General features: G+C 38.9%; 1 long non-coding RNA gene across 3 annotated transcripts in view; it reads right to left on the bottom strand.

The window, feature by feature from the left end:
• Positions 1-237: 237 nt before the first annotated feature.
• The window catches only part of LOC144378061 (uncharacterized), an 81,780-nt gene continuing 61,198 nt past the window's right edge, over positions 238-20,819 (bottom strand). Inside the window, exons 3-5 of one of the 3 annotated variants that reach the window (XR_013439565.1) lie at positions 5,804-6,231; positions 3,193-3,976; positions 238-2,127 (exon numbers count right to left, since the gene is read on the bottom strand). This is a non-coding gene — a long non-coding RNA (uncharacterized LOC144378061). The remainder of the gene's footprint in view (positions 2,128-3,192; positions 3,977-5,803; positions 6,232-20,819) is intronic. The other 2 variants (XR_013439567.1, XR_013439566.1) reach the window with 2 other exon arrangements.

The raw sequence follows: 20,819 nt of genomic DNA, 5'->3' as shown, positions 1-20,819 counted from the left end.
TTGGTAATAATTCACTTTGGAGATTTATAGGAAACTAAGAAGTAAATTAATTTATTATGATAAAATTAATTTATTATGATAAAATTAATTTATTATGATAAAATTAATTTATTATGATAAAAGACTTAGGAAATTTTAGAGTTGAAAGAAACTTTAGAATTTACTAATATATCAAAAGAGAATGCTCAGCATAATAATTCCTCCAGAATTCAGCATTCATAATTAACTCCTTAGTAATTTGGGGAATATGAGTCAGAGAGACTCTCGGTCAACATCAAAAACACATTATTATTACTCGCTGCAAGGGAATGCCTGGAAATTGATGATGCAGGCAAATATTACTTTATCAGCAGGTTGGGTATGAAATTGTGCAAGTTGGGTATTTGGGATTTAGAAGACGATTTTCCATGGAAGCCATGTTACAAGTGGAGGTTGGATTGCTAGGCCCAGACGTAAAACTGTGAGTACACTCTGTTAGAGCCCCCACTCACTTATTTGTGCAATCACAGTTCAGGCTTCATCATTGCTTCTGTGTGATGTTGGAAACAACAAGACCAGGGTCTCAAGTCCCAGCTCTGCCACACATTGGGTGTGTCTCTTGGAAAATCGATACCATCTTTCCATGCCTGAGTTTCCTCTACTGTGAAATGAGGATAATCATACCTTTCTGAGGTCACCTGACTACAAGATGTTCCCCTTCCTGTGTAGTTCCCTCCCAAACAGAGTAGAGCTTACCTGTATAACCAGTAAGAGATTATGGAAATGATAGATGTTATTCCTGATACTAGGTCATAAAATACATGGTGGCTTGCTTCCCTTGGATCTTTTGCTCTGGGGGAAGCCAGCTGCCATGATGTAAGGATGCTCAAGTAGTCCCGTACCTAAGTGGTCCATGTGTCAGGGATCTGAAATCTCCTGCCAACAGCTAGAAATTTCTTCCCAGTCATGTGAGGGATGATTCCTTAACTCCAGTTAAACCTTCTGATGACAGCAGCTTCAACTAACATCTTAACTCTAACTTCATGAGCCACTCTGAACCAGAGCCACTAGCCAAGTCATCCTCAGATTCCTAACTCACAGAACTATGTGAGATGATAATGTTTATTGTTTTAAGCTCCTAAGTATTGGGGTAATTTGTAAGGGAGCCTAGTTATCTAATATACCACATCATGGACTGGATGATGTAAGGAATGTAGAAGACTTAACTTAGTGTCTGGGCAAAGAAAGTACACACCAAGTGGTGGCTGTTAGTATCATTATCTTATTGTCATGTCTTAAATACCTGGTCATCAGTCTTGACCACACAGCCAGTACTGAGGACAGTAGGAGACATTTCCTTCTTCTTCCCATCGGGTTTCCCTCTGACTCCACAGAGTTAACAGATTAGGAAGGTGCCCACAGTCCTTTTTGCCTCTGGTCTCCCTCTTCTTCTCTTTCCTACACTTCTTCCTTCTTCTTGGGATCCTGGCTTCATACAGAGGCGCCTGGCTTTAGGCGAGTGAGACAGTGAGATGAGTTCTGATTCCAGCCTAGTATTCCTTGATCCTCCACTGGAGGGTGCATAACTTTGATGCTTTATTTTGCTAAAGATTGTTTCCATCAGAGACAGGGGGTCCATCTGAAGGAGGTTGTAGCAACCCCAGAATGTCACAATGTACTAGTAGCATAATAATATTTAGTTTTCTGCTGTTATTCACTGTAGTGTTTCTGTTTTACCCAATGAACAGTCTTCCTGTTCTGCTGTTCCTTTTTTTTGGTGAGACCTGAGGGAATTGGTCTCCTAATATAAATCTGCAATTATTTGTCCACCCCACCCTCAGTATCCCTGAACTGGACACTGAGCTCACTGGCAGGTTATTTCAGAGGTTTTTCTGGTGCTTCTGTGAGTTCTGGACTCTCAGAAATGTGGCCTGTTAGGAGCATAGGATTCAAAGTTGGTCCAATGGTTCTCCATGGCTTCCTATGGCAGTTTTCACACCACCATCTGGGTTCTGTGGATTGTTGTGGTCCATCCTGTCACCAGTTGACAGTCAATTCTCACTTAAATTCAGGTCTCCTAGGAGTCACCTTTTGTATCTAAAGAAGAAAACCTTTATACCTTCAGGGTGTACTTGATGTGAATGAAGTCTACCTAGAGAAAAGGAATCAAACACAAAATTATTAATCAGAATTTGCCTTCATGTAGACATATTCAATTAGAGTTAATTAGCAACAATGGCAAATTCTCCTGTTATTATGAGGCTTAATGGGAGAATTCTAGAGAATAGAAAGAATTCATGAGAGTGCTTCTTAATTCACACAAATACTAGGCTGAGAATTTCATGTGACAAAAAATAATTTAGAATGTAAAAAATAAAAATGCAATTAGGAAATTATTTTCAGAGTGGTTCCAAGATTACTGAAAAAAAAAACTAACATTTACCTGTAATCACCTTCACTTTACCTATATTAACCTTCACTTATAATAATTCCATGAGGGGTATTCTATTATCTCCCATCTTACAAATGAGAAAATTGAGCAGAGTGATTAAAACACTTGCCAAAGATGTACAATGGGTAAGAAGCAGAATCGAGCTCAGATGTCTTTTTCTTTTTTCTCTTGGTACTGGAGATTGAACCCAGGGGTGCTTAAACACTGAGCCATGTCCTCACCCCTTTTTAAAAATATATATTTTTTATTTGGAGATAGGGTCTTGCTGAGTTGCTTAGAGTCTTGCTAAATTGCTGAGGCTGGCTTTGAACTCATGATCCTCCTGCCTCAGCCTCCCCAGCCTCTGGGACTATAGGAGTGCACACCATGCCCAGCCTCAGATGTCTTTTTCACAACCCTGTGGAACTTTCCCTAGATTAGAAGTTTTGCCTTATAAAAACATGGGTGGCGGAGTAATGTGCAGTGATGGGGCACTTGCTTAGCATGTATGAGGCCCTGGGTTTGATCCTGAGCACCACAAAGAAGAGAGGGAGGGCAGAGAGAGGGAAAGGGGAAGAAGATCCCACAGAAGTAGCTTGAGGTGGGCTCTGAGGAAACCCAGGTATGCTCAGGGCCTCAGGCAGCTTTCTTAGAGTGGGCTTCTGAGAGGATGGGCTTCCCAAGTGGGAAAGGAGGGGAGAAGGCAGCAGATCTCTCACAGACCCCAGGTGGACACACAAGCCAGGCCTTCTTTCCCTTTCCAGAGCTTCCCTATTCAAAACTTGCCTGGTTTCCATCGAGTGTGAGTGTATTGCTCCATGCCATGTTGAGAATACAGACTCCTGTGTCTGCCTGTCTTGGGAAGCTGTTTTTGCCTATGATATTCATGAGCAACTGGCAAATCAATAAGCATAATGAAAAGCCAAATCAAATGCCAGGCTGGGACAGAAGAGTTGAGTCTTCTAAACACTTCATCTTTCTGTTCCAAGTGTCCTACCACAAAAGCCCCCTCCAAAGCCAGGCTCGCTGAGGATGGTGAAACTGCTCTGGCCAGGCTGTAAGGGTGTGAGAGCATCCCAGAATAGATTCTCAGTAAAAGTTACCATATGGGTACTAAGTCCTCCAAGGGTGGGTGCTGGGTCCCCAAAGAGGGAGATGGGCACAGTAGCTGGGGTGGGTGCTTAGAGCCTCCAATGAATATCAGGAAATAAGAAGCCAGGCTGGGGCCAGGTCATGAATGCTGAGCTACTGCCTAAAAATGAATATTCTCCATCAAAACTCCAATCATCTTTGTGACTGCTCAGGAGAGCTGTGGTACGGGATCTCAGTTGTCCACGGCTGGGAGCTGTTTAGGTTTCTATTGGTTCTCCATCCAGACGTCTCCTGGGATCTGTTTTATCATTTCCGAGCTGGCTTTTATCACTCCCGCAACCAGAGTCACTGCTAGCTGCAGGATGCCTTTGCCTCCGGTAGCATGCACCTGCGTCACTTCTTTGGCCGACTGCCCCAGGCATTTCCAATCAACCCTTGTTTTACTCAGCTTTTTCATCGCTGTGACCCAAAGACCTGGCAAGAACAATTTTAGAGGAGGAAAAGTTTATTAGGTCCTCACGGTTTTAGAGGCTCAGTCCATAGAAGGCTGACTCCATTGCTCTGTGCCCAAGGGTGAGGCAGAGCATCAGGGCAGAAGGACATGGCAGAGAGTGACTTGGCTCACCAGAGACAAAATATATACCCCAAAGGCACATCCCCAGTGACCCACCTCTTCCAGCCACACCCTACCCAGTTAATCTCTATCGGTGGATTAACCCACTGATCAATATAAGACTCTTGTAACACTAACACTTCACCCCTGAATGCTCTTATATTGTCTCACACATGAAATTTTGGGGATGCCTCATATCTAAACCATAATAGTCCTTAATATTCAAAATTGTTTTCTATTTAAAAATAAATTAAGGTATATTTTACAACAGAATTCACCTTTTGACTATATTTATGTGATGACAACCACGAATATAGACAAAATATATAAAAATGATTCCATTACCTCTTGAAATTTCCATAGAACTGTCCTTTGTAGGTGGGGTCAGTTCCATAGTTTTTCAGGGCCCATGCAAAATGCAGGGGGAAATGACCATGAAAAAAAACTAAAGCATAAAGCTGTTTTATTTCTTCTGCAATCTTTTCTGACTTGTGGTGTTTTTCATCTGACACTTAACTTTCTAAGTCAAAAAATTAAAATTTTACATTAGCGTACATTTTATCATTTATCCCTAAATTGAATAACAAGCAATTTTGAGTGCAAATACAGAAACATTTAACTGGTATACAGAATTCATATTTTGTGGCTGGCACATTCATATTTTATTCTCATTAGAAGTAAGGGAAACTGCACAGAATTACTTTAATTGCTTTTATTTCACTTTCTGCTGCAAGTACTTTCTATCAATACCCTACGGGGCCAGTGGGTTTTGTAACATGCTTTCCTTGTGTTCTCTCTGTATTCTCATGCCTCATGGATCCAGAATTCTGTGCTCATGAAACATGAATACTCTACATGAATGGGTAGTAAGGGATAGTAGAGGGTGAGAATTTTGATGTATCTTCTCTCCTCATGTGCATATTCAGTGATCCATCAGACTTGGCTTTACAAAACCCAAGTTCAAAGATAAAATTATTAAAAGTCTCAAAAAAATCACAGCAGAACCCTGAACTAAGCATGCTGCCTCCTGAGCACATAGTTCCTAGGCCTGTCACTCATCATCATCCCTCCCTCCCTTTACCTCTCTGACTACCATTGATCTGTTTTCTGCCCTTTCAGGAATGTAATATAAATGGAATCCCACACCATAAAGCTCTTAGAGTCTGCTTCCTTTCCTGTGTTGTAATGCACTGGAAATTCATCTATGCTGGTGCTCAGCACACCAACTGAGCTCCTAAATGCATGGCTAAGGAGGTACTTGGTTCTCCGTTGTTGCTGATTAACCCGAGTACAATGCCTGGCACATAACTAAGCCTCCAATTTTCATTGTTACTGTTGTGGAAGATGAAATTCCAGTAGGAATGTATGATCTACATCTAAAGATGCAATTAGAGCACAAAGAGCTACATTGAACTCAGAAATTTTAGGACATGCCTCATAAGCTTGGTTTATTGGTATTTCTCCCCCTGAGTGGGTTGTGGAGTTTTTCTAGGCTGGGAAGGAAAGGGATAGAGTTGTGAGTGTGCATGTCTCTAGGATATTTAATCTATGTGTTTTTAGTGTGATTTTACTAAAAGTCGACCTGGGAAAGGAAGGGAAGGATCTGGCAAGCTGGGGCTCCAGTGAGGAGGTTCCCATCACATCTCTCTGTTGCTCTCCCTGCAGAGCACACCTGCCTGACTCATTACCTGCTTCATGGTGATATAGCACAATGTCATCTTTCATTTCTCTTCCACCTTGCTACCTGGCTCCTTGCATCACCTGCATTCCTGGCGATGTCATCCTTCTTTCAGTTCCATTGTGTTGGTAGCTTCACTTCTTCCACGCCAGTGAGGCATTCCTGGGTTCCTGGGTTGACCTTAACCTTCAGAGATCAAGCCATAAACAAGCAAGCTGGTGACTGAAGGAGGCTGGCTGCACCATATGGCTTCCTTCTCTTGAAGCAGCGCAAAGGGACAGGCATTTATTCCCTCCTCTTCCCCAGCCAGAGCCCTTTCTCCAGTGTGACATGGGAACTGGAGCCTGAAATTCAGAACCAACATGTCTAGATTCCAATTCCAGCATACTATTTTCAGCTACGTGATTGTCTGAAAACTCCATTCCTCAGTTTTTCCATCTGTGAAACGGGTAAAAATAATAACATTGATTGGTACTTTTATTTCAATTATTTTAAAAAATAGTGTCAATAAGAACATATGTTATAAAAATGAACATATATTATAAATGTACAGTGGACAAAATTTCACAAATTGAAACACCCAGGGAATGAGCTTCCGGATCAAAAATCAGAACATTCCAGACTCTTCATTCCCCCCCACCTCCTGATGCATAGGACTGCTTTCAGAATAAGTGAGCTAATATTTGTAAAATCCTTAGAATGGTGCCTGGCATATAGTTATCATTTTACCACAATATGTTTTTTTTAAATAAATTAATTATAAGGGAACTGTTGGCTTCAGGAAGCTCAGCTGCTTCTTCCATATAGTGAGAGCATGGCTCTCATACAAGTTAGGGCTTCCCTCTCTTCATGCAGAGCAGCCGGCAGGAAGAGTGAAGAGTCTTCAAAATAATCAATTATTTCCTTATCCCTGAGGACCAGGTGGTGCATTATATGGCAAATGGCTCCTGTGGAATGCCAACAATTTTGTTTAGATGAAAGAAGAAATAAGCAATCAGACTGCTGTCACCACTTAACAAAAGGCCAGATGCTGTGGTGCATGGCAGCCAGGGCCAGAAATGAGGGGTCCTGCATGGAGGGGGGTGGGTTTCCTGGATGTGTCTTCTTGCATCACCTGCACATCCCCACGAGACGCACAAAGAAAACTGGGCTGAGGAAAATTCCTGAGGAAATGGCTAAAATGGACTGAAGCAGCACTAAAAGAATTAGTACGTTCATGAATAAGTTCACACAATGTTTTAAAATTTATGAACAGAGGAAATGGTTATGCCATCCATGGTGACTAACACTGCACTTTTCTTCAACCTCAGAATACATCTCTGCTCCTTCTCTTGTCTTTGTGACATAAGGACCAAAGAGAAAAAAAAAAGACAGTAAAACATCGTAACATCAGAGAAATTAAATTGAAGAATTTAGAAGGGAAAAAGAATGATAGTTGCCAACACATTTTTGGAACATATTAAATTCTGCACAAAGCGGCCATTATTCTGTTCTATTACGGCTCAGAGTCACCAATTTTAGATGGAAAGCAAAAGATTCAGGTGAGAAGGTAAAGAAGGGTGAAGACATTTCCTGATGAGTAAACTAGGGGGCAGAAGGCAGTTCTGAGAGCTGTTGGCTTATCACATTTTACTGGAAAACACCCCATTCACATTTTGAAGGAAGAATTCCTACAAAGGAGCAGCATTAAGGGAAACAACCAAGTGACAATGTCAAAAAATCTGTAGCACTCGTCAGATTTCAAGGAGAGTTTTAAAATTCCTTGATCCTGCTTTTTACAAAGGCAGAGATATATTTTTAAAAATTGCTATATAAAATATGCTTCTGGAGTTGTAGGGTCAGGTTCCACCCTGGAAATCAAGACCATTTTTATTAGGTCTGGAATCTTCTTTGAGCAAGCCAGAGCTGCTTCCTCAGAGTGGAGTGCCACCACCATACCTCAGTGGGTCCTGAGTGTGTGTCTCTTTTGAAGGAATTCAGAGTACAGAAAGGCCCAAATGGGGAACCAGTTGGGCACATCATAGTTGATCCAGCAATTTCTTTGGAACGGACACAAAGAAGTTGAATGCATTGCTCCCTCGACCTCATTTAGGATTTTTTAAATCAAGAAGAAAATATGGTGCCTATGGTGTGTGTGTGTGTGTGTGTGTGTGTGTGTGTGTGTGTGTGTGTGTGAGAGAGAGAGAGAGAGAGAGAGAGAGAGAGAAGAAGCTAGAGAGTGTACTTCACTAAACCCCTATACCTGTCTAAATTTCAACAATTTAGGCTTCAGTTTCCACAGAAAGAATGCACACAATATTCAAGAATAATTTCATAAAAATTAGGGTAGTTACTGCTCATGGGTTGCTCTGGTTTCAGATCTTAAACAAATGAAGAGTGGCTACTATGGAGAGGAGGGAAGTTTATGTTATATAACTAGTAGAACTGAAGTCCTTATTGAATGAAGATAATTCCTAGACTGGTTTCTGTTGTAGCAACATTCTAAATTTATTTTCTTTTTTAAAAAAATATTTATTTATTTTTTTTTAGTTGTGGTTGGATACAATACCTTTGTTTTTATTTATTTTTGTATGGTGCTGAGGACCAAACCCAGGGCCTCGCACAGGCTAGGTGAACGCTCTACTGCTGAGCCACAACCCCAGCCCTGCGACATTCTAAATTTCTAAGTTAACTAACTAACTAACTAACTAACTATTAGGCTAACCAACTTGTAAAATTCCATAATAATTTTATGAACCCTTGTATGAATTAATTTTTCTGGGCTTTTGATAGTGATATTTTCAGTTTGGCAGTTTGGGTTAGGGTGTTTCTTTTACCTCTTTGGCATTAGGCCACTAAAAGGTAAATAGTCACGTGAAAGTATCGTTTATAGGCATCTGAGGATGGTGGATGAACATGGCTCAAATGGAAGACTGGTGAAGATGGGTTTCAAATCTTATCTACATTCATGGCTTTATCCCGTATTCTTTAATAACAAAGTGACCGTGGCTCTCTACTGATGAAGCACAATGACAAGTAGCTTAAACATACCTAAACCTTTCTCTGGGAAAACCTGTATATCCATGGCAGATCACTATCTGTGATAGATTAAAGATGGCAGTCAGTTCTTTCATACTCTTCCTATTGAGAGGTGGCTGTTGATTTCCCTCTCCTTGATTCTGAATTGCACTTAGTGATTTACTTATTAAAAACAATGCAGGGAAGTTATGTGCTGGGACTCCTAAGACTAGGTAATATGGAAGCATACAGTTTCTGCCCAGGCTTCTTAGACCTAACTACCATATTGTGAGGAAGCTCAAGGACACCTGTGGAGAAGCCCATGTGAAAAGGAACTGAAGCTCCAGATATCTACTTGGTTGAGCTCTAAGGTGACAGGAGCACCCACTTGCCAACCATGTAAGTGAGCCATCTTGAAAGTGAACACAGTCCCAGTTGAGTTGTTCCTGCTGGTAAACCATATTAAGTAGAGAGAAGTTGTGCCCTCCAAGTCCTGTTCAAATTGCAGATTCATGAGCAAAATGACTGTCATTGTTTTATACAACTAAGTTTTTGTTCATTTGTTTCAGTTTTTAATATAGCAGAAGATAACTGAAGCATCACCCAAGAAGTTTTGGTCGACAGTGGGTTGAAAGTCAGTGACCATTACTGGTCTTTAAGGACAAGAAAATGCCAATGGTTCAGCCTTCATCTCCATGGGACTCAAAAGCTTCTCAATTCTGCTTAAATTTATGGAAATCAGATCCATCTCATTAAGCAGATGGTTATTAAGTACTATTGTTATTAAGCAGATGACTATCACTATTAAGTACTTTTGTTATTAAGCAGATGACTATCACTATTGTTTCATTTTTTGCTGGAATTTATGGGGAAACTGAACATAGTCTAGAAGTCTTATCTTGGAAGCTCTGGAGATGGCTGAGTTGGTCCAGACAGAACCTGTTGCTTATGTATTTACATTCATAGGATTATCTTTTAGAAATTCAACATTGTCACTAAACTTAGTGTGGACCCATTTTGTCCCACCAAGACCTGAGTACAAGAATTGTACTCTGCAGAGTGGGACCTTACTGAATTTGGACTAGTTGTATAGGGAGATGCTGGCTTTTGGGTGGAATATTGTTGCAGGATTTCTTTTCTCATGTTTCCATTTGGTAGAGCTGTCTTCTGGCATGCAGTGAGGTGGTCATTGCCTCACCTGTTCATATTAACCCCTCTCTATTCGCACGTTTGCAAACTGTGATTCCATCCCAGGAGGTAAGGGTTTGTTATTGTGGTCATGACTGTCATGAACCTATTTCTTTCAATATCGTATTTTAAAAAAATGCTTGCCATTCTAATGGGGCTAAAATGAAATCTCAGTATAGTTTTGATTTGTGTTTCCTTGACTTCTAAGGATGTTGAACATTTTTTTTCATATATTTATTGCCCATTTACATTACTTCTTATCAGAAATGTCTGTTTAGTTCATTTGCCCATTTATCAATTAGATTTTTTTTTGGTGGTAAATTTTTTAACTCATTATATATTCTGGATATTAATCCTCTGTCAGAAAAGTAGTGGGCAAAGATTTTTCCCATTCTATAGGTTTTCACACTCTTTTTTCCTTTTAAGTTAATGTCATTCCACTTATTTATTCTTGGTTTTCTATCTTTAACTTGAGACATTTCATAAGGAAATGCTGCCTGCCCCTATATGTTGGAGTGTTTACTGCATGATTTCTTCTAGTAATTGCAAAATTTATCTTTTAATTCCTATGTCTCTGATCCAATTTGAATTGACTTTTGTGCAGAGTGAAAGATAAGGATCTAGTTTCATTCTACTACATATGGATATCCAGTTTCTCTGTATTATTAGTTCAAAAAACTGTCTTTTCTCCAACATACATTTTTGGCATCTTTGTCAAGGATAACTATATCTGTGTAGGTTTTTCTCTCATGTCTTTTATTCTATTCTATCAGTCTTCATGTTTGTTTTATGCCAATACCATGCTAGTTTTAAAAAATATTTTTTGGTTGTAGATGGACACAATACCTTTATTTATTTTTATGTGGTGCTAAGGACCGAACCCAGTGGCATGTGCTCTACCACTGAGCCACAACCCCAGCCCTACCATGCTAGTTTTATTAAGAAAACTTTGAGGTATAATTTGAGATCAGGTATTATTATGCCTCCAGACTTGTTCTTATTGCTCAGAATTGCTTGGCTCTTCTAGATATTTTATTCTTCTGTATGAATTTTAGGACTCTTTTTTTCTAGTTCTGTGAAGAATGTTTTTGGTATTTTGGTGGGGATTGCATTGAATTAATAGATCACATTGAATCAATAGATCAATATGGCCATTTTTACAATATTTAATCTTGCCTATCCAAGAACAGTCTTTCCATCCTCTAACATCCTGTTTAATTTCTCTCTTCAGCAATCTATAGTTTTCTTTATAGAAGTCTTTCACCTCCTTTGATTTCATCTTACCCCAGTTGGAATGGCAGAATCAAGAATATGAATAAAAATAAATGCTGATGAAGATGTAGGGAGAAAGGAACACTTATACCTTGTTGATGGGACTGCAAATGAGTACAACTACTATGAAGATCAGTGTGGAGGTTCCTCAAAAGACTGGGAATGGAACCAATATATAACCCAGCTATTCCACTCCTTGGTATTTATCCAAAAAAGCTGAAATTAGCACACTATGGTGATAATCTGCGTTTCAATGTTTATAGCAGCACAGCTCATATTAGCCAAATTATGGAATTAGTCTCAGTGTCTATGAACAAATGAGTGCTATTGTTTTAGTCAATCTTTGAGTTGCTGTGAACAAAAGACACAACAAGAAAAACTTAAAAAAGGAAAAGTTTATTTTGGCTCACAGTTTCAGAGGTTCAGTCCATGTCTGGCCAATTCCACAGCTCTGGGCCTGAAGTAAGGCAGAACATCATGGCAGAAGGATGTGGTGGAGGAAAGCAGCTCAGGACATAGCAAACAGGAAGCGGAGAGAGAGCAAGCTCCACTCACCAAGGACAAAATGTAAATACAAAGGCCTACCCTAGAGACCTACTTCTTGTAGCCACCCGCTACCTGCCTACACCCCCTATTGCCCAGTTAATCCATATCAGTGGATTAATCCACTGATTTGGTTTCACCTTTCACAATCTGCTCATTTTACTTGTGAAAATTCTTACATTGTGTCACACATGAGCATTTGGGGGACACCTTATATCTAAACTATAACTGGAATATATATACTCAATGAAGTTCTACTCATCCATAAAGAAGAATGGAATTATGTCATTTGCTGGTAAATGGATAGAACTGGAGAATGTCATGCTAAGTAAAATAAGCCAAATGCATAAAGCCAATGGTTTTTATTTCCATAAGCATGAACTTGAAAGAAATAAGGGGAAAGATTGGGAGTGATCTCATGAAAAGAGAATGAAAAACAGTAAATGAAGGAGATTAAAAGTAGGGGTGGGAAAGGATAGGAACAGTGGAAGGAAATTGACTAAATTATGCTATGCGTGTATGAATATATCACAGTGATTCAAATTTTTATGTATAATTTTAATTCATTAAATAAATAAACAAAAGGAGGACTTAGAGGAAGGGGTTCTTGGGGAGGGAGGAGGGGAGGGGAAAGGTACTGAGGAAGGAAATTGAGCAAATTATGTTGTATGCATCTATGAATATGTCACAATGAACCCCACTGTTACGTGTGACTATAATGCACTAATTAAGACACAAAGAAAGAGAAAATGCTGAACTCTTTAAAGAAGCAAGGGACTGGAAAGACAAGGGAGGATTTCTGAGGTGCTAGGGCTGTTCTAAGTCTTGATTTGGAGGGAATTTACACAGGTGTAACTTACAAGCACAGTCTTCCAGCTGTATGCTCAAGATTTGTACACTCTACTGTATATAAACTACATCTCAATGAAACACAGCTAAGGAGAGACATACTAGTTGGGAAAATGTGTGGGGTTTCCACACAAGGTATGGGTGAGTGGTGAAGATACATGGAAGATTGCTCAGGAGGTGTCCTATTTGTTACCATGACATTGTTACCATGTGTATGTTTCCATTTAATTCATTTCTTAAGCAAGCAACCCAACTATCTGAAACCATTTTGCTTCATCTTGGGAGGGGAACATGTCTTCCTTTGTTCAAGTCCTCCTGCCTGTAGAGAAATGGTACTTTTCACGTTAAAAGCACATAAACAAGAGCATTGCAATAATGCCTAGAAGCCAGAAGGAAACAAAAGAAACTAAGAATACTGCCCTGCTAAGCAACACACACTTGGAATAGCCACAGAACCATTTAAGTCATATTGGGTCAAATTAGAACCTAGAATGGGTAAGCAGGTTAACACATAGCAATTTCATTGCCTTTGGGAGTTTGACATTCTGAACAGGTGCCAAAGCATCAAGCATGCATCATCTAGAAAGCCTCTAGTATTTTATAAAATGCCCTTCTCATGGCCACCCAGCCTCTTGGTATTCTTACAGCCACTTTTCACCCAAAAAAGAACTGTTTTAGAAAAGCCCAGGGTTGTAACTTCTTATTTTGAAAGTACTATTATTCTTCTAACACCAGTTTGCTGCATATTCCACTTTGATACCTATAAGTGGTGTTAATCCTCCTGGGTTTACTTGGAATTAGGGTAATTTTCTCCCCATGTCATCAAACTCCAATATATTTTTATTTTGGGAACTTATTTTCACTATTAATCTTTACCAAGTGCCAGTAAAATAACAAAAGCAGCAAAGTTCTGGAAAAAAAAATCTAATAGTGAGAAATTGGCCAGATCCTTTAAACCCAAATGTGGGTTTTTTCATATGCAGATATAGCTTTATTATTTTCCCCAAACTTAATTATAGCCAGAAAAAAATGGGCATGAGGATTTAGACTACCATGATTGTTCTTTGTGCAATAAGAGATGATGCAGGTTGGGATGGGAAAAGACTTTACTGAGTCATCCTCAGTAGAGGAGTGGAAAGAGGGAAAACAATGGGACAATATCTGCAGGCCAGTCATTTACTGTGGCTTTAGCAAAACGGCTTTCCATAGCACCTGTCATACTCTCCACCCCCACCCTGCTTTTTAGGATATTTTGCCATCTACTGGTTTTAGTACCCAGTCAGTCCTGATGGTTAACTAGGGATGTCAGATCAAAATCACATGATATTGTCCACGATAATTAGTTGAGAGGCAAATTGGTTCAGGGCAAAAGGATAGATTCTAGAATCAGATCTGCTACTGACTATGATCTTGGATTGTTGAGTTAATTTCTCTGTGACTGTTATGAAACATGAGTATTAGGGTTATTGAAGGAGATCAAGTGATATGGTATATAAACATGACAGTTACATGGTAGTTGCTCACTAAACAGACTTTTTAAAAATAGTTTTTATTTGTTCTTTTTAGTTATACATGACAGTAGAATGTGTTTTGACATATCATACATACATGGAGTATAAATTCCCATTATTATGGTTGTTTATGAATGTGGGGTTACAATGGTCATGTATTCATATATGAACAAAGGAAAGTTATGTCTGATTCATTCTACTGCCTTTCCTATTCCCATGCCCCTTCCCTTTCCCCCTTTTCCTCCCTGTCCAATCCAGTGAACCTCCACTCCTGCCTCCATTTTGAGTTGGCAACTGCATATCAGAGAGAACATTGGGCATTTGGTTTTTGTTTAATAGGTTAAAAAAAAATGGTTCCTCCAAAACTATGATTAGCATCTTAACCTCTTCCTGGTCAATTGTCTTAAACAAAGCCCTGAGTCCCTAATGCCTTGCTTATGATTTTAATACATATGTAAATAAATGAAATGTATTCCACTGTCCTTAAGGGCATTTCTATTGATGGCATGTTCTGTGTAGAGAAGAAAATCCCTCTCACCTGCCTTCTCCTCCTTGAGAAGTGATCTATCTGAATAGATAGTGTCCATGGAGCTATGGAAAGGAAGGAGGAGGGCTGGGACCTGATGAGGAGAAGAGGTGAGGACGAGGCCCTTGTAATTTTTATTGTTAGAGTCTTTTTCCTAATTTGGTTCTGAAGTCTTTCTTGAGACTTGATAAGCCATGATAACCACTCTGTAGGAGACCCCTAATTAGGGGTTAATACAGGTGTGGGAAGCAGATGAGATCCATGAAGAAGTGAAGCCAAAATGTATGGAAAAGAGGAAATTTATTACTCACAGGTCCCTGAGAAGTTAGGGTGCCAGTGGAAGTCCAGAGACATCAGAGCACGGAGCTCAACCAACAGGAAGGGAAAGGAAGAAGGGGGATAGGAGAAGGGGGAGGGGAGGGATATGGAGAAGAGGAGAAAAGGAGGTAATCCATGGGGACATTATTCTAGTGGAGGTTGTGAGTATAACACTTTAGTTTAAAAAAATCCTATACAAAGAAGAATTTATTTACATGACTCTGTTATTGATAATTTGGTTTTATTGTGGTCTGTTGTTAGATTTTTGTATTGAATTTGTGTTGGATTTTGGTTCAGTGAGATAAAGAGTAGGCAGGCAGAACCTCAACCAACCACATGGGAGAGTTGGGGGGTAGTTATAACTAGTTCAAAGGTGACAGAGTATGACTGGGTTTATAAAACTTGTGTCAGACCTAAAAAAAATCAATGCTGAGGTAGCAACGAATTTATGACATGATCTTAGTCATATATACTAAAATTAATTTAAGAAAAAAATTCTGAAATAAGACATGAAACTACATATTGAGTAGGTATATCAGGTACATTAAAAAGAATCATCCCAAACTGGCCAACTCTGAAATAAAAAAAAAAAATAATAAAAAAAAAAGATTTCCTATGGGTATCTAGTCAGAGAGATCAAATCACTTGTAAAGAAAACAAAAATCAGATTGTCATTAGATTTTTGACAACAATGTTTAACACTTGAAAACAATGGAATAGTATAGTTAAGATATTCATGGAAAGAAAGTATGAACCACAAATTTTATAGTCAGCCAAATTCATCCTTAAGTTTAAAAGCCACAAACAAACTTTAATGAGCATGTGAGAACTGAGAAAATATAGTTCCCTTCAGCTCCTTTTGAGAAATGTACAATAAAGGGGCTTCATACAACCAAAATGATTGAAGGGATATAGACACAGGAAATGGTTATGAGCATTGAAAGTATTCAATGAACTGGAAACTAAAACAATGATAGTTATAAGAGAGAGAGAGAGAGAGAGAGAGAGAGAGAGAGAGAGAGAGAGAGAGTAGTACTGGATGGCTATTTTCTCTAAGAGTACAATTACACTAAAAATTAAGGGCCTGGGAGAATATATGAAAAGTATCACAAACACACTGATTCCCTTATAGGCATTAAGTGGGAGTAAAAAAAATGTCTTTCCAATACTAGCAGAGAAAAGGGGAATAGGGAAAAATGACATAACTCAGTAATTTCAGTATTGCTTATAATAGAAAACCAACAGATTGTAGGAGAGAGAGAGAGAGAGAGAGAGAGAGAGAGAGAGAGAGAGGTATTAAAAGTATTACATAAAGTAATAGTATAAAGGCAAATTCAAAGAACAATAGCTAGGCCTTTTTAAAGGCCAAATTTTATACTCCCTTAAAAAGAAAGCAGATAAAATAAACATATGGTTAAAGGCTATTTGTAAGGACACACATATTTAAACATACATAATACACAAGACGTAGGAATTGAGATCAAACATACGCGGATCATATCAGCAAATTTAATACAAAATTTTAGATTGGGTAACGAGGCAAATATATTAATATAATAATATATTAATTAATAATATAATAATATATTAATATAATAATATATTAAATAATATATTAATATAATAATATATTAAATAATATAATAATATATTAAATAATATATTAAATATAATAATATATTAAATAATATTAATATAATAATATATTAATTAATAATATAAAAATATATTGTCGGAAAGACAAGCCCCAGACAAAAAGATCCAAGGGGTCAAGAATAAAAGGATGGACAAAGATCCATCAGGCATTTACAAATAAAAAGAAGGCCACAGTCTCAATCTTGATACATGACAAGGTAGAATTAAAGCATTTTAAAAAGCATTTTTTTAAAAAAGACAAGAAAAGACACTTTATAAGGCCAAAGTATTTACAAAGATAACTGATATTATTTACACACCCAACTACACTTTAACAACTTTCATAAAGCAACAATTACGAGAAATGTAAGAGAAAGGGAAACATGAACTGACAGTAGAAAATTCTAATATAACTTGCTCAATTCCAAACATCACAGAGAGAAGAAAATCAACAAGTATGTAGAAGATCTATGCAACATAGCTAAGTGGATCTTGTAAATAGCTAACTATTCACCCTGATGATGGATGATATACTTTTCCATTGAACATGGTACATTCATAAAGATTGACCATATTTCAGGCCACAAAGAAAACCTGGATGAATTCTGAAGAATTGATTCTGTCAAAAAGCTATAAAGTTACTATATAATCAGGAAACACAAAGGACTTCCTACTTGGAAATTTAAACACTGTTTTTTAAACAAATTAGGGTCAAGGAAGAAATACTAAATGCAATTGTAAAATTCTTCCTTCCTTTTCTTTTTGCAATGCTGTGGATAGAACCCAGGGCTTCACACAGGCTAGGCAAGTGCTTTACCACTGAGCTATACCCCCAACCCTAGAAAATTAAAATTTACAATAAATGGTAAACAGAAGAAAAAGTATACCTACTCAATCATATCAAAGAAATGTAAATATAAATGAATTAAATAACCAAGATTAAAAACTAAGAAAAGAACCAAAACAACAAAATAGAAAAAGCAGAAAGAAATTAAAATAGATGGAAGCAAAAATGAATTAGAGAAACTGGTTCTTTGAAACAAAATGGGCTAACTGCTAGCTAATCTAATGGGGGGGGGAAGGAGCAAACACTCAAAATTAGAAATGTCAAGGAGGGGGAAGATCAAAACAGAGAAAAATTTAAAAAATCATTAGAGACATTTAACAATTCTATGCAAACATATTTGACAATCTTTATAAATTAAATTTCTAGGAAAAATACAATTCACACACTGACTCCAGTGGAGAGACACAAACGGCCCACCATACAATCTTCTCATCATAGATAGTCATATAAAGAGAGAAAATTTATTGAAATAAATTACAGAGATGTTCTTGGACACCTGAGAAAAATCTTTCCCTAAAATATTATCCATGGGGACTAAGAAAATGCTATCATAGCAAATTTAACACAAGAAGTTGATGGTACTGCATTTATAATGCAAGAAAAGTTTTGTTTTGAACCTGGAATGAGCATAAGCTAAGGCTAAGATAGGAATTTGGGGATGCAGGAAAAAGAAAGATACACTGAGTCTCCAAAGAGAAGGGCCCATGAGAAAAAAAAAAAGCAGAGAATGTTTATGAACCTTTGAAATGCAAAACAAGCAACTCCTGAGCAATCCAGCCCACATAATTAGTTCACCTCTTTGGCACAGGAACTTCACTCTTGGCCTGTGTCCTTGCCCACAAAAGGTAACATGATGCAGAAAATAGGGAAAAACAAAAGTGCACAGAAACTAGTGCAAAATTGTGTCACTGTATCTTAATTCCATCTATAGTTCAGTCCTAGCTATCATTCCTCTATAAATATTAACACCCCAGACCAGTCTCTCCCTCTGGAGATGGCCTGTGTTCTCCCTTGAATATGTTTCTGCTTTCCTAAATAAATCTCTGTGTTTCTGACTGGCACTCCCATGCTGAATTTTTTTTTTAAATTTATTTATTTATTTATTCTAATTAGGTATATATGACAGCAGAATGCATTTTGATTCATTGTATACAATTGCAGCACAACTTTTCATTTCTCTGGTTGTGCACAATGTAGCTTCACACCACACCGGCAGTCATCCATGTACCTAGGGTAATGACGTCCATCTCATTCCACCGTCTTTCGTGCCCCCATATACCCTCCCCTTCCCCCCCTCCCCTCTGCCCAATCAAAGTTCCTCCATGTTTCCCATGACTCTCCCCCACATTGTGTATCAGCAGCCAAGTATCAGAACATTCGGCCTTTAGTTTTGGGGGGATTGGCTTACTTTGCTTAGCATGATATCTTCCAGCTCCATCTATTTACCTGCAAATGTCATAATTTCATTCTCTTTTAATGCTGAGTAATATTCCATTGTGTATCTATACCGCAGTTTCTTTATGCATCCATCTATTGAAGGGCATCTAGGTTGTGTCACATACACCACTGTCCTGAGTTAAGGTCCCGTCTCTGAGAACTCCTCCAGGAACAGGACAGGAATTAATCAATATTCTGATAAACCCCTATGTCAGCAATGACCTCAGCAAATGAAAATCAGGCCTAGCAGTTGTCAGGTGGTAGTGAGGATGTGATGAGTGAGCAATGCTCAAAAATTACCAGCAATGATCAGACAGGACCAGCCCTCACTATGTCCAAAACAGTCTCCACCCCACCCCCCACAAGTTACTCAACGTCGTCCTTTCCAGCTAACATGAGTGATTACTATTTATGTTCCAATGACAACTCTGGCCTCCCTTTAATCCAGGCACCTCCTAGATAAAAAAAAAATCACTAAGACATACAATCACTGGATTGCCCCTGCTCCCTGATATTAGATCCACAGTTGGTCCTGCTTTCTTAAACCCTCTTTATGAAAACCCCTAGCATGAGACCAGTGCTGTAAATTCCTCCCAAATCCCTCCACTGAGGTGCCCCATGATTCCTCTGGTGTGTGTCCTCCTTTGCCACAGCAAACTAGAGAAACCTCATTTACCTTTGACTATACAAGTGTGTCTTTGAAGGGTAGGAAGAGACACACAAAGTTGTATCAATTCTCTAAGCGATGGGACTCATAATCAAATCTCTGAGCAATGTCCCATTCAAGGAATTAAATTCTAGTCATGACAACTACAAAAATTTTAAAAAGACCCAATCTGTGTGAAGCAGACGAGATATGCCGCACCTCCAGAGGCCCTTCTTTTCCTATGCACTTTCTTAGCATACCCATTGTTAACTTCCTCTCATCTTCTATTTCTTTCCATTCCTTTTTCATGTAGAATAGTCTGCCTCTCCCTCAGCCAGAAAAACTTCCCAAGGAGGAAGGGGATGGAATCCAGTGCTAATCTCAGGGTCCTTTTGGGTAGGCTAGGAGAATGTGAAAGACAATGAATCTGCCACATTGGTAGCTTTCCTTGCTTCACTCCGGTAGAGGTTGACAGTTTGTGAGCCAGTTGCTCTTCATTGACTCCTTCCAGCTTCTCAACAACGGAAAAGAAGTGCTAGCAACTGTGATTCTCCCCCACTGTAGAGTTGAGGTTAAAAACAAAACCAAACAGAATGGCTAAGTGTTCGCCCAAATGAGGCACTCAGGATGAAGGAGGGAGATGGGAAGCAAACCTCGGATCAACAAGCTTTTCTTTGTTCAGGATTCGGCAATAGAGTCAATTAGTGGAACCCTGGTGTGGCTCATTTGGGGTAGAAAATGGCGGCTGGCTGAAGCAAGGGTCTGGCTTTCTTTAGGGTGGGAGAGGAAGGTAATTCCTGGGGTTCATTGTATTAGGGTCCCACTGATCTATGAGGTGGGACAGAAAAGTGAATAGGGAATTTCCTGGGGCTTATTGTATTGGGGTCAGCTGACCCATGAGGGTGGGAGTTGGGGGTCAGGTGCCAGTCAGGTACAGATTCCTTCTGTGTTTCTTGCTGTGGCTGAACCCTGGAATTTTAAATGACAAAAGCTTAGGGAAAAGGTCCTTGGACTTTTTTTCCATGTCTTGCAGCCACTGTCCCTGATATAGTCCTACTATGTACCAGGCTAATACTCAGTGCTTTGTATCAGTGTTTCTCAAACTGTGCTATGCACATCAATCACATGGGCATCTTGTTAAAATGCAGGCTCTTGATTCAATATGCTGGATGAGACACGAGGGTCTGCATTTCCAATAAGCAAGATCTTGTTTAACGCCAATGCTGAAGGTCCACAGACCACACAAGGAATCGTACG

Source organism: Ictidomys tridecemlineatus, chromosome 5, assembly GCF_052094955.1.
Source record: "Ictidomys tridecemlineatus isolate mIctTri1 chromosome 5, mIctTri1.hap1, whole genome shotgun sequence".
In the NCBI taxonomy this organism is placed as follows: domain Eukaryota; kingdom Metazoa; phylum Chordata; class Mammalia; order Rodentia; family Sciuridae; genus Ictidomys; species Ictidomys tridecemlineatus.
The sequence above is the reverse complement of the archived record's forward strand: the minus strand, read 5'-3'. Positions and strand labels throughout refer to the sequence as shown.